General features: G+C 41.9%; 1 long non-coding RNA gene across 1 annotated transcript; it reads left to right on the top strand.

Annotated features, from left to right (window-relative positions):
- The first annotated feature begins 4,037 nt into the window (after positions 1-4,037).
- On the top strand, positions 4,038-9,496 carry LOC147334894 (uncharacterized). Its single transcript, XR_015128515.1, has 4 exons — positions 4,038-4,110; positions 4,411-4,612; positions 9,123-9,272; positions 9,442-9,496. It is a non-coding gene; the product is annotated as an uncharacterized LOC147334894 (long non-coding RNA).
- The last annotated feature ends 3,620 nt before the right edge of the window (positions 9,497-13,116 follow it).

Genomic DNA, 13,116 nt, shown 5'->3' with positions numbered 1-13,116 from the left:
CATTTACACGTAACATATTTGACATAAGATAAAACAAAAACAACAACATGAAATCCGACATACCTGATAAAAAAGGTAAAAGAAAGAAAGACATCCAAGTAAATAATTTGCCCACTCCAGCTCCTAGACCAAATACAAACAGTGGGGAAGAGGGTTAGCTCAACCCACCACAGCTCCCAAGCTAGCAAGGAGTATATATTCATGCTAGCATTTATGGCGCCTAAAACACATTTATGATACACACATACTACACACTTATAACATCTTACAAAAACAGGCTTAATAATGACAATAACTGAACTAACATCGCAATCATATACATCAGGGTGGCTAAATATGAATTATGTGTGTTTCAAGGTGTTGGAAAGAAATGACACCCACCTCTCCCACATGGGAATTGTAGGAAAAGGGGAGAGGCAAAAGGGGTACACTGTATTTATAGTATATTGCACCAAAGAAGAAGAAGAAAAGAATGAGGAGGGGCTCTAACTGATAATGAACACAACTACAGGCTTGGAGGTCCTAAAAGTCAGGTATAAAAGGAGCAGTTTGGGGGTTTAGAACACATTTTGTGTAATTATAACAATGTGATTTATGACTCTGTTACATTCACCCCTCCCCAAACCAAAGGTCATATTACTCCCCACAGAGAACAGATCAGGCAAAGCGCTATCCATAGTTTCCTCACTTAACAGGTTGGCCCAAGTGAGATATCACTGTTTAACAGCAAAAAAAAACGAGCCTAACCCCCACACACAATTATGCAAAACTTCACAAAACAATGAAATGTGGGGAGAAGAAAAAAACCCATCAAGGAATCAAAACACCATAGAAAATAAAATAAAATGTTGTTTTCTCCTCTCAATTAAAACAGGCTGTAAAAGCCAATATCAATAGAAAAAATAAATAAATTACAATCCGTGCCTGTATAATTTAAAACAACAACATGAAATCCGACATACCTGATAAAAAAGGTAAAAGAAAGAAAGACCTCCAAGTAAATAATTTGCCCACTCCAGCTCCTCTCCCACAGGGGAATTGTAGGAAAAGGGCGGCATTTATTTTTACATTAAACATAAAATATGCATTTACACGTAACATATTTGACATAAGATAAAACAAAAACAACAACATGAAATCCGACATACCTGATAAAAAAGGTAAAAGAAAGAAAGACCTCCAAGTAAATAATTTGCCCACTCCAGCTCCTAGACCAAATACAAACAGTGGGGAAGAGGGTTAGCTCAACCCACCACAGCTCCCAAGCTAGCAAGGAGTATGTCAGGGGTTGACATTTGTGCAAACACAAGTAAGAGAAATGAGACACTGTAGACCGACTCAGAGAGTATTAGAAACGTGCGCACGGGTGAATGCCTCTGAGAAGACACACACACCGAGTGCAGGCTTGCTTGCTTTATTTATAGTGAAAGTAAGTTACATAGTACTTCCTCTTTTAACTGAAAAGGGAGAGGTCAGGCATTATCTCAGCTTATCTGACCTTGCACACATACACTGAAAATAACAATGCAGAAGTATATCATGCTTATCTGACATCACACACTGAGGAAAGGAATGCATTATGTTCTCTTTAACACTTAGCTTGGTTATGTGAAAATATATGAACACACAAAATATAAGGCACACTTGATTATATTGTATTATAGAGATTTGGTTATATTGTATAATGTAGAAAATCTCTAACAGAGTATATATTCATGCTAGCATTTATGGCGCCTAAAACACATTTATGATACACACATACTACACACTTATAACATCTTACAAAAACAGGCTTAATAATGACAATAACTGAACTAACATCGCAATCATAAACATCAGGGTGGCTAAATATGAATTATGTGTGTTTCAAGGTGTTGGAAAGAAATGACACCCACCTCTCCCACAGGGGAATTGTAGGAAAAGGGGTACACTGTATTTATAGTATTGCACCAAAGAAGAAGAAGAAAAGAATGAGGAGGGGCTCTAACTGATAATGAACACAACTACAGGCTTGGAGGTCCTAAAAGTCAGGTATAAAAGGAGCAGTTTGGGGGTTTAGAACACATTTTGTGTAATTATAACAATGTGATTTATGACTCTGTTACACAGGGTCTCACACTATACCGCCCGATGCTCTGATGCGACCTGAGTGCTCACACTGTGCCTCCATAAAATGAAGGTTATAACAGAAAATCTGTCGCTCGCTCTCTGTGTGTCTTTCACTCACACAGACACACCACCACCATCAACTTTGCTAAATTGCTAATGAAAAACATTGATAAGGCAGCTGTGATTGAGCAGCAATGTAAATCCAACTATTTTCACGGTTGTTGTGGTCGTGATAATTTTGTGATGCCACATGGAAAAGGCTCGGATGAGCTTTCCAAAGTTCTACAAGTTGTGCCTCCATTGCTTGTGTCCAGATCACACGCTGCACAGCCATGCTGCTAAGTCTTTTTCACCGACGTTTATGTGTTTGCGCGTGAGCAGTGTGAGCGGCTGCGGTGACACGTCACGAGCGATTGATGATCGGGAGCTGGTCGTGAGGTGTTAATCGCTTCTCGTTACCCCACGTATACTACACGACGCACGATGAAGGCCAAAATCGAGCCGATCACCAAATCGGTCGCACGACTCAAAAATCGTCTCAAAATGGGCCAAAAATCGCGTGCGATTTTGGCCCATTTTGGCCCATTTTACACTGTGCCCAAAAATCGCACAGGGGCTCACACTGTGCGATTTTGGCCCATTTTGAGACGATTTTTGAGTCGTGCGACCGATTTGGTGATCGGCCCGATTTTGGCCTTCATCGTGCGTCGTGCATCGTGTAGTATACGTGGGGTAACGAGAAGCGATTGACACCTCACGACCAGCTCCCGATCATCAATCGCTAGCAGAGTGAAGCTGACCCCCCACCCACTTGAAACGTAAAGGCAAATAGGCGGAGCGGTTAGTGCTACGTTTGTGCAGATTTGTGAAGGTAAAATGAGTGTTTGTGCTGCTACGGTTTTTGAGATATTAAACATTATTTTATAGGTCATTCAAAGGTCACCATCCCCCCAGACTGCTCCAAAACAAACCAAAATGGTCTACTTTTTTAGTGCTACGTTTGTGCTGATTTGTGCAGGTAAAATTAGCGTTTGTGCTGCTACAGTATCTGAGATATAATGATTTTAATTATTACAGCCTACACTGTATAACACCAGTGTCTGTGGCAGTGAGTTTCAGCAGCTGTGGAGTTTTGCCCTTTTTCTAGGCTTGCTGCATATTAACTTTTATTAGTTTACACTTTAGTAACACAATTTATTCAGCGGAAAGGTCGATATTTCTTTTGTTACTAGTGCAGAAACGTACACAAGGTAGGCTAAAGTTTTTATTTTTTCTGTGGCAAAACTGAGTTTCATGTGAAGTGATTCACGTTTACCTAAATTATTATTATTTTTTACATACCCAGTTGGCCTCTATGATTTTGTTTTGAATTATATATGTTCATTATTATTATGTAGCTGTCTCAGAAAAAATGAAGTGTTTGCTTTGATAGGTTGTTACCTACGTGTAGAAAACTGAATATTCCACAGCACCTAGGCGAGGGATCTTCAACCTGCGGCTCTAAAGCAACATGTGGCTCTCCGGCCCCTCCACTGTGGCTCTTACAAGACCAAGTAAGTCATTTTTTTATTATAAAGACAACAAGAAAGGGTTCTGTTAACAGTTTTTTTTTAAATGAAATATCTGCATTGACTATTCACTGAATGTACAAGGCTTTTAAAAGTGATTTAATGTTTCTTAGGTTCAAATCTGTTTACTGTAATTTTCAAGTTGGTTGGCCATCTTTCCTGATTTTCAATTATTATGGAAAGGACTCACGTAGCTGGCTTCATTTTAACAAATACTTTTTTCCGTTATAAAGCTTTGATGATTCATTGTCTTATCAAATCTAAAAATAAGCATTTTTATTTACATTTCCATAGCTTACACGATACAACAACTCATTTTCTAGATATTTATAGGCTCTTTCTTTTTTTAGGCTCTAGACAGGTTTTGTAGCAGCAGGGGGAAAAGGGGCCCTTTGAAATGAAAAGGATGCTGACCCCTGACTTAAGCCACCAGGTAAACACAAAACAAATACGGAAAAATTATTGACAAAAACTGGAACGGTTACTTTCAAGGCTACGGGTGAAGGTGACTGGGTGTGTAAAAGCAAATATACATCAGACTGACAAAGAAAAGAGTGTTAAAAGATTTTTAATTTAGAACTTTAACTTTATGTGCAAAACTGAACTTACTGATAACACACACTAGCCATTTGAACACATGTAACTGTAATGAACCAAATAAAACAGAAAAATGCAGGCAGCACTCATTATACTGTGTATAACACAGCATGGGGTTGTATTTTTTTCTTTTCAGATGCTCCTGTCACTCCATTTCCCAGGTCATCATAGCACTCCCACACACATGGAGCTCTCCTGCAGTATGCAGTGTAATGCCCCAAACCATCAGTGGTCATCTTTCCATGGAAAGCAATTAATGCCCTCAAAGTGAACGACTTTCCTTGGAGAACCAGGTTGGAGGGAAATTCATTCAGTGGAAATTCTGTTTGGTTTGCAAGGTCATGTTAAGGGTTCAATATTGAGGAAGGGTACAAGAGGTGATCGAAGAATAACCACACTGATCCGGCCGGGTGAAGTCAAACAATGATTTTAATGAATACACGCGTGGGAAGAATAATCTGTACGCAGACAAGAATTAATCTTCAACTTAATCAAAGCACAAACAATTATTTTATAGCATCAGGGTTTGATTAATGATGCCCCTTCATACGTCACAGATACATTTTATACATAGATCAGCTCAAAACCACAATGACTTTTAACATAGTTCGAAAGAACATCATCTTCTATTTTCATAGCCGGTACTTCCGGTCAACCTTTCAGTTTTTGTCTTGAAGTGAATTGTTCCCCTTTTTGCCGAGACAACAAGGAACGGTTCCTCGTTTACAGAGACACTTTCGCAGTTACAACCAGACATGACTAACCTCTTTCCTATAAATAAGTCTAACTAATGTGTGTGTGTGTGTATATGTCACGACCTCACTTCAGCCTCTATGTCACCTCTCACCTACTAACTGTCTGTGTCTCGTCCTTAAATGCTCTCTCTCAATTCACCTGTTGCACTTCTGACCTTTCACCAGAACAGAGGCTCATCCTTATGTGCACTAACCTAACTGAAACTATGCATATGTCATCTACTAAATAAATGTTTTAATCAAGAACCTCTTACTAAAAGCTTAATATGAAAATGACCTGATATAAGTGTTTTGTAAGCCTGTATTGCAATTCCTTCTATGTTCTAATTTCCCTCAGCATGTATCACCTGGACAATCACGCCAGTGAAGCTTAAGACCCTTAATGAACCAAACATCAACTCAAAATAAGCACAGATATGCAATGTGTATAAAATAGTTATAACTGCATCTGAAATACAAAGTTAATATGATAACCGTATGCATAAACATCTTAAGGCCATCTTAAAGCTATCTGTTACATTGTTAATGTCTTTCTCCGCAAACTAAGAAGAGCAGGAGCACCAGCCCCCATCATGCACACTTTCTACAGAGGCACCATCGAGAGCATCCTGTCGAGCTGCATCACTGTGTGGTTTGGAGCCTGCAATGCGTCCTGTCATAGAACCCTCCAACGCATAGTGAGAGCTGCAGAGAGGATCATTGGTGTCTCTCTCCCCTCCCTCCAGGACATTTACAGCACCCGTCTCACTAAAAAAGCCCTTTGCATAGCGGCTGATCCCACGCACCCAATGCAAAGCTTCTTCAAGCTGCCGCCGTCAGGGAGGAGACTGCGGAGTCTCCGGGCCAGGACCAGCAGACTGAAGGGCAGCTTCATCCATCAGGCTGTCAGGAAGCTTAACTCCCTCCCGATTCTGCCCCCTCACCCCTCTTCTCCTCCATGGTCTCACTGAACTCTGTCTCACACACACACACACACACACACACACACACACACACACACACACACACACACACACACACACACACACACACACACACTCTGACTCACTCACTGGCCTGCACCAGTTACCAGTCACTTTGTGGAGCATTGGACTGCCACTATCTCATAAGACTTTGTTGTTATACTTTCTCTTACCGTACATTACTAAATCTCCATTTGCACTATTTGCCTATTTGCACTACTCTGCCTGGTTTACACTCAGTGTCATTTACCCTTACCTGAATACTGTATATTGTATATTGTATAGCTTTCTTGTTCATTTGTATTGTATTTATTTAAATTTTTACTTTTTAATTATTTTATTTGCATTTTTTAATCACTCTCTTATATTTAAATGTTCATTGCTATTTCATCTAGGGTTTGAGAGTAACGAAATTTCTATTCTCTGTATGTCCTGTACATGTGGCAGAATTGACAAATAAAGTTGACTTTGACTTTGACTTTGAAAGCAATGATCATACTGCAGATTATATTATGTTGGTAAAATACTTTTGTTCATCCCCACAATCCCCCTTTCAACCTCTGGCAAACCAGAGGTCGATACATATGTTGTTGTTCACTCCTCAGCCCACTCAACTACTTCCATATCCATCATTGGCATCATGGATATAGGGGCCACCGCCCCAGGGTCCACTGCCTTTACAATCACCTTCTCTACCAACCTTCGGGCACAAGGAATGAGACAACAACCACAAGTCACCAAAATACCCACCAATACAGATAGAGAAAACATAACTGACAGAGCAAACCCCTTCCACTGTCCGAACACTGAGGTCATCCAGCTCTCCAGCGGGTTGTCAATTCCTGAATGGTCATGCATGGTTCTAGAGAGACTCTTTAGCCCCTCCAAAGCTCGCGTCACCGACCCATCTGGAGCAGTGTTATTCGGGATAAAAGTACAACACTGGTCCCCGAACATAGCACAAACGCCCCCTTTTTCCGCCAACAACATATCAAGGGCCATTCTATTCTGGATCCCCACTAACGAGGTCGGACCCATCTGCTCCGCTAATCCTTCCAGCCCGTCTCTGGTAAGGTTAGAGAGCCTCAGCAAATTATAGTGAACGTAATTGATTCTGTCTACATTCTTGTTCGGGGTCACTGGAAAGAGAGCAGAAATTATTGGAAGATTCTCAAAACCGGCAGCTATTTGGTCTACAAGTTTATATTCACTTGGAACTCCCCTGGGGACCCCTATTGAGTCAATCCAGGTTGGCGAGTTCAGCCTAGGGTCATAAGCGTGTGTTCCCTCAGTCCCGCTCTTGGACAGGATATGTCTCTTCCGTCTAGCTGCCAATGTGCGTGTGTTGTGCTGTGGAATGGTTTTTACCTGATTTCCAATTAGCATAAGAGGTGCTCCTAGTCTCACCATCGCGCACGTCCCCACACTTCCCAGAGGAACACGAGCCAAAAGAGTCTTGTGCCCACAGTAGTAATAAAGTCCACTTCTAGCCCAGGTCCCAATAAACGTGTTGGGATCACTTATATTGTTTGTGGTTCTTCCCGTCTGGGTAACAGCGCACCAACTTGGGTCGATTTCTCCCACGTTATATATTACTTTATCTGTGGAGAACTTAAAACGCGTATAATTATCCTTTTTCGGCAAAAATGGTCCTGCCTTGGCTGTTCCACTGTAGACACTTCGGCCCGTATCATGTTTCCACTATCCAACAAACTGGGAGGCGAGGTCGAGCCTTCATCTGCAGCTGAGGCTATCATTCTCCCTCCCATATTTTGGGACTGGCATTCCACTGCCCTTGTCCCTTCTTCGGGGATAGTTTGGGGAGTAGTAGTATATTCAACGTCTAGTACTCCGCCAAGGACAACTCCAGTCTGTCCGTCTGGACCACGAACTTGTCCCCCTCCAAGGGTCATTACAGGCATGACATACGGTGGTGGTGGGGCACTAGACGTCAATGCAGCCCAAGGATATAGTTTCGGTGTGTAATATCTGTTAGCCTCTTCTACCTTCGGAGTCAAATCCTTCACTTGGTCCTCTAGCTTTTTATTTTCCTCCTTCAGGTGTTTCAAAGACTCCATTATACTCACCATGTCTCCTGATTTTCCTGTGTCATCCTCCTCCTCCATCATCCAGGAAGAGGCTGCCCTCCACAGGAACAGCCACTTACAGTACTTGGCATGAGTTTCTTTTAGGTCCTTAATTTCTCCTCTGACTTTCCTGTTCCCTGAACGTCCCTCGGACTCCTCTTCTACTTGTTTCAATCTCTGTTCACATCTCTCTCCTTCAGTTTTTAACACCAAGCTCAGAGCTATTTTGTCACCCAGCCCTTTCTGTTGGGATGTAATGAGTTTGCTTACCTCAACCTCCATCGCTTGGCACTCCTTCTCTGCTGATTTTAATGCTCCAGGGGAAGCCAAATGAATAGCTTTCTTAAGCTGTTCAAGCTGATCCTTCAGAGGTTTATATCCCCTTTTCCCACTAGATGTCGCACCCGAGCTGTCAGCCATTCTCTGAAACACAAACTTACCTCTTCAAATGACGTTGGTCGACTCCGCCTTCTAGGTCTAGGTCACCCAGACACGCTTAGCTTTCGGTTTCAGAATCCGTCTCGCTGTTTTCGCAATCACTGGCTCCTCTTCCCCTGCTCGGTGACACACAAAGTTTAACCCAGCACTTTAGACGCTGTCCTCGCGTTCTCAAACGTTGACACTCAATCAAAATTGTTCGCACTCAAAGTGTTAATATATGAAACCAGCAACTCTTATGCGCAACGCGCTCCCCTCCATATACTTACCTCTCTCCCATAGTTCCTCTGATTAGTGTTTTTCATTTATTTTTAAACCCATTAACGGCGCTGCGCGTCCCTTATACACTTTACAGCATCCTGGTTCTAATTCACTCAAGGACACCAACACTAGACACGGATAGTCCGCGTAATCTCCTCGGTTCAACATGCGCTGACAACCATCTCAACCTTACTTCTCCCACAAAACACCCTGAAGCGTCCCTCAACTTATCCCGTCAGTATCAATCCACACGATATCTCCAATGTTGTAGCTGTGAGTAACTGTCCCTGCACAGAGCTCATTTCCTGTGGTGCTGTCTTCTGTTTTGAATTCTGATGGACACAGAGATGGATTGGAGAGTGGCCTGAGGCAGGTAGACTCAGGTAGGCCAAGTCCTGCTTCCACAGCCGTGCCAAGATGAGCCATACCAGACTCTTTGAGGACAGAGATGGCAGGAGAAACAAATGGCACTTCCCTTGTCATCCCTTTGCTGAGGTAGCAGTGCTGTGAGGAGCAGTGTTTGGTAAAATAAACACTTGAGATGTTCCTCATTGTCTTAGCAATTACAGCGGAGATATTGCACTGAGCATCAATTTGGATCGCAGCAGACCTCAACGAGACAGCTTCAAACATTACACTAAGCAGCTCTGCTCTCCTTCTGTAGGTTTGTTGGGTCACACCATCTGTGGCAATGGCTTTCACCAGCTGCAGGACTGGGTTTTCACTGTCCTTCAGAACAGCATTTTGAAATGTGGAGCTGTCACAGAAGGCACAACATAAGCACTGAAAAAATGCATCAAATGCACAGGTATTGAGCACAGAGATTGTCGATTCCCCTAATCTAATAGACTGATGGAGGTTTCCATTTTTTAATAATCCCACTTTCACTCTTTTGGCCCCAAAAGTTTCATCTGCATGGAGCCATTCGGTACATGAAGAGAGGTAGGAAGTCCTCTTCCTTTTTTTGGGTGGAACAGCTAGGCCCCTCCAGTTCTCAACTGCATCCCCATCAGCCGGAAGAATGTTTGTGGCAGCATCAGATCCCACAAATGGGTGAGCATCCATTTTTATTTTGTCTTCTGCATTGTGAGTCGTCATGGATCCAGAATTGGCATCTGTGACTTTCAGTGATCCCACTGTTGGCTCATCTTTGACCTTTTCTTTTGCAGAACAAATCCGCATATGAATGAAAGATGACGAGCAATGAAGCGATCGACTCGAAGAGGCAAGTTGTCATGTTTGAAAAGGCCATGTTTTATGTTTTTGAACTCAGCTTCAACAGTGGCTGAACTTGCTGTGATGCTGGTGCTTTGGAAGAGAGGGACCATTATTCCTGTCCAGAGTGGCAAGTAACTTGCCAGTCTTATTATATGAGGAATGATCTCAGGGAGAAAGTGAATATTATCTCTATCCCCGTTTGCTGCAGCAAGTGACCTGCTCTCCTCACATATTTCTGTTACCCACTGTCGTAGGTCAGTCTGGATCTCATCCACTGAATCCACTCTCTCACTTTCCTCCGTCTGTTCATCTGGAATGATGATGGAGTCTTGAGCAATTTGGGCTTTCAAGTATTTCTTGCACCTTTCTGAAGAAAGAGGGGCTCCAGAACTGTCATCACCTTCTGCCTCACTGAGGGCCACAACAGTGATAGCATGTAGGAGCTGTTTTGCATGGTCCAAACATTGAGACTGAAGAAGTTTTGCTAATGACCTGACAAAGAAATCTTTAACACAATGTGTTTTCTTCTTCAGGCAGTTCCACTGGCATATCATCTTGATGCAGTGCGCAACATCAACCCTGATATAACAAGGGGGCAGTTCGGCAGACTGGGTTCCAAGAAGGACATGAAAGCATTCATTAAGGTAGGACTTCAGATCAGGATGAGGAGTGAAAGCCTTGACCAGAGCTCCCAGAATTGCCAGAGAAAAGTCACTCACAGCTTCCTTTGGCACAGGTGCACCTGCACGAATCCATTCTGTCAACTAGTTTGTGATGGCATTAACATCATGTTTCTCTGACAGCATTTGCACCACTGGGACACTGGGGCAATTGTTTTCTTTCAGAATACCTTGATAAAGGAAGATATGGCCAGATTTGCCATTTGGTCTCAGCAGTTTTTTCACAACTGAACCGGTTGCATCAAAACGCACAGTTGGGGGAGATTTTTTTGACAATGTCTTATAAACATGCATCTGTGTTTGACTCCAGTAGTGACAGAAAAACTTGTCCAGTCCAATATCTCGGATGCTACCACTGTGAGGAACACTATATTTTAACAATTGCAGAGATGCAATGGGGTCCTTATCTCCTAATTCCAAGTCTTTTCTCTCTTGTTTGGCTTTTCGCAGTGTGGCCAAATTTGGAAGGTGGCTTGGCTCAGGATCTCCAACATCCATCAGATCTGCTGCCCTCGCTGACCTCCATACAGCCAGTTCCATTCTGCCCTCACACAGCTCTTTAGCGATCTGTTCACGCAGGTTTCCAGACATGAACTGCTTGGAGTGGCCAGTGTGCAGGGAGAAATCTGTATTTCTCATGAAACACTGGAGCACCATTGGACTATTAATTGCTGGCTGTCTGTCACATGACATTTCTAACTGGCCATGACACTCCTTACAGTCGCCTCTGATGTCCAGATAATTATTGTTGACAATTGGATGGACCTTTGCTCTACGGAAAACAAGTGTACATGTATTTTTGATCTTCTTCCATATAAGATCGTTGATGATATGAGTCCAAGTGCCAGGTTTCAAAATTGTGTATTCCCTTTTTTGGGTAGGAGAAAACTTGTCATTGTATTCAACCTTTTCAGGAATAAATTTAACCCAGTCCTCAAAAGGGACGTCTAGTTCAAAAGCTTGACAGTTTTCTTGTCCAGGAGAAATGCAATGTGAATCTAACTCTCCTTCACTATTACTTTCCTGATCACTGATTTCCAAAGCTGACCAGATGTTGTGTCTATTTAGCTTCACAAAAGTGTACAGGGCCTTTGCTGACATCTTGTCTTCTAGCTGCTGACTCAGCTCTTTCCAGACTGATGCAGTTGGAGTGGCTATTTTGCCATTTTGGACTATGGCCTCTTTTGAATCGCAAAGAACTGCAAAAATGGAAACCTTGTCTACAGATGGCTTTCAAGGCATCTAAAAAAAATAACACACTGATTATGATGGAGCAAAATGTGATTTCTGAACTATATATACAACCAGGAGCAACCCCTCCCCCAAGTTCTCCACCAATCTACACTTTCATATTTTGTGGAATTATTGTTTTTAAGATGGAGCTATTGAATTTGTGAGTTTATTAAATTGAGTCTGAGTATTTAACCCATGTACTGTACAGCACTTTAGTCCAGTGTGCTACATGTTTTAAAGTGCTTTAGAAACTTTTTTCTTGGACATTTTTGAAAATGTTTAACATTGAAAAAAAATCCTTTTGATCCAGACAGTTAGCTATATCATGTATTAACTCAGTAACTAAAACCTCAGTATTTTAAATGTAAGCTTACCTTGTTCAGAAATCAGATGAACGCTGTTCTAAGAATCCTTCAGACACAGTAATGCCAAAAAATAGTTTTTTCTGCCAGAAAATGTGTATTTGATGCAAAAGACTGCTAGCTTGTTCGTTTCTCAAAAAGTGTTCATGGGAGTGTAAAATGTTCAAATGTAGTTTTCAATAAAGTTTTTTTAATCCACTCTAAAAAAAAAAAAAAACTCAAGCATTTGCATCGTGGTTTCATGAACAAAAAGTGATTGATGTAAAGAAATTGAAGTTAAAAAAAAAATACACTCATTACAAATTTAGCTGATTAAATACAACAAGAGGGTTTTTTTAACAGAACTTTATTGAACAAGTGAACACACAAAGTGAAAGGTCATTTGAAAAAGACATTTTTCAGCAGTAAACCATAACAGGATATCTCAAATCATAGCAGCACAAATGCTAATTTTACCTGCACAAATCAGCACAAACGTAGCACTAAAAAAGTAGACCATTTTGGTTTGTTTTGGAGCAGTCTGGGGGGATGGTGACCTTTGAATGACCTATAAAATAATGTTTAATATCTCAAAAACCGTAGCAGCATAAACGCTAATTTTACCTGCACAAATCTGCACAAACGTAGCACTAACCGCTCCGCCTATTTGCCTTTACGTTTCAAGTGGGTGGGGGGTCAGCTTCACTCTGCTTCAATAGCTTGGTCGTGAGGATTTCAAACCTGTTTGAAATCCTCGCGACCGTGAGGGTGTCACCGCAGTTTCTCACACTGCGCATGCGCAAACACAAATGTCAGCGAAAAAGACGGCGCAGCACAGCAGTGTAGCGTGTGATCTGGACACAAGCG

This window comes from Aulonocara sp. 'chitande type north' Nkhata Bay, linkage group LG3 (genome assembly GCF_057382095.1).
Source record: "Aulonocara sp. 'chitande type north' Nkhata Bay isolate Kocher_YH1m ecotype deep benthic linkage group LG3, A_spYH_male_GT1.1, whole genome shotgun sequence".
Lineage (NCBI taxonomy): Eukaryota > Metazoa > Chordata > Actinopteri > Cichliformes > Cichlidae > Aulonocara > Aulonocara sp. 'chitande type north' Nkhata Bay.
Note: the sequence above shows the minus strand (reverse complement) of the source record. Positions and strands in the feature narration are given on the sequence as shown.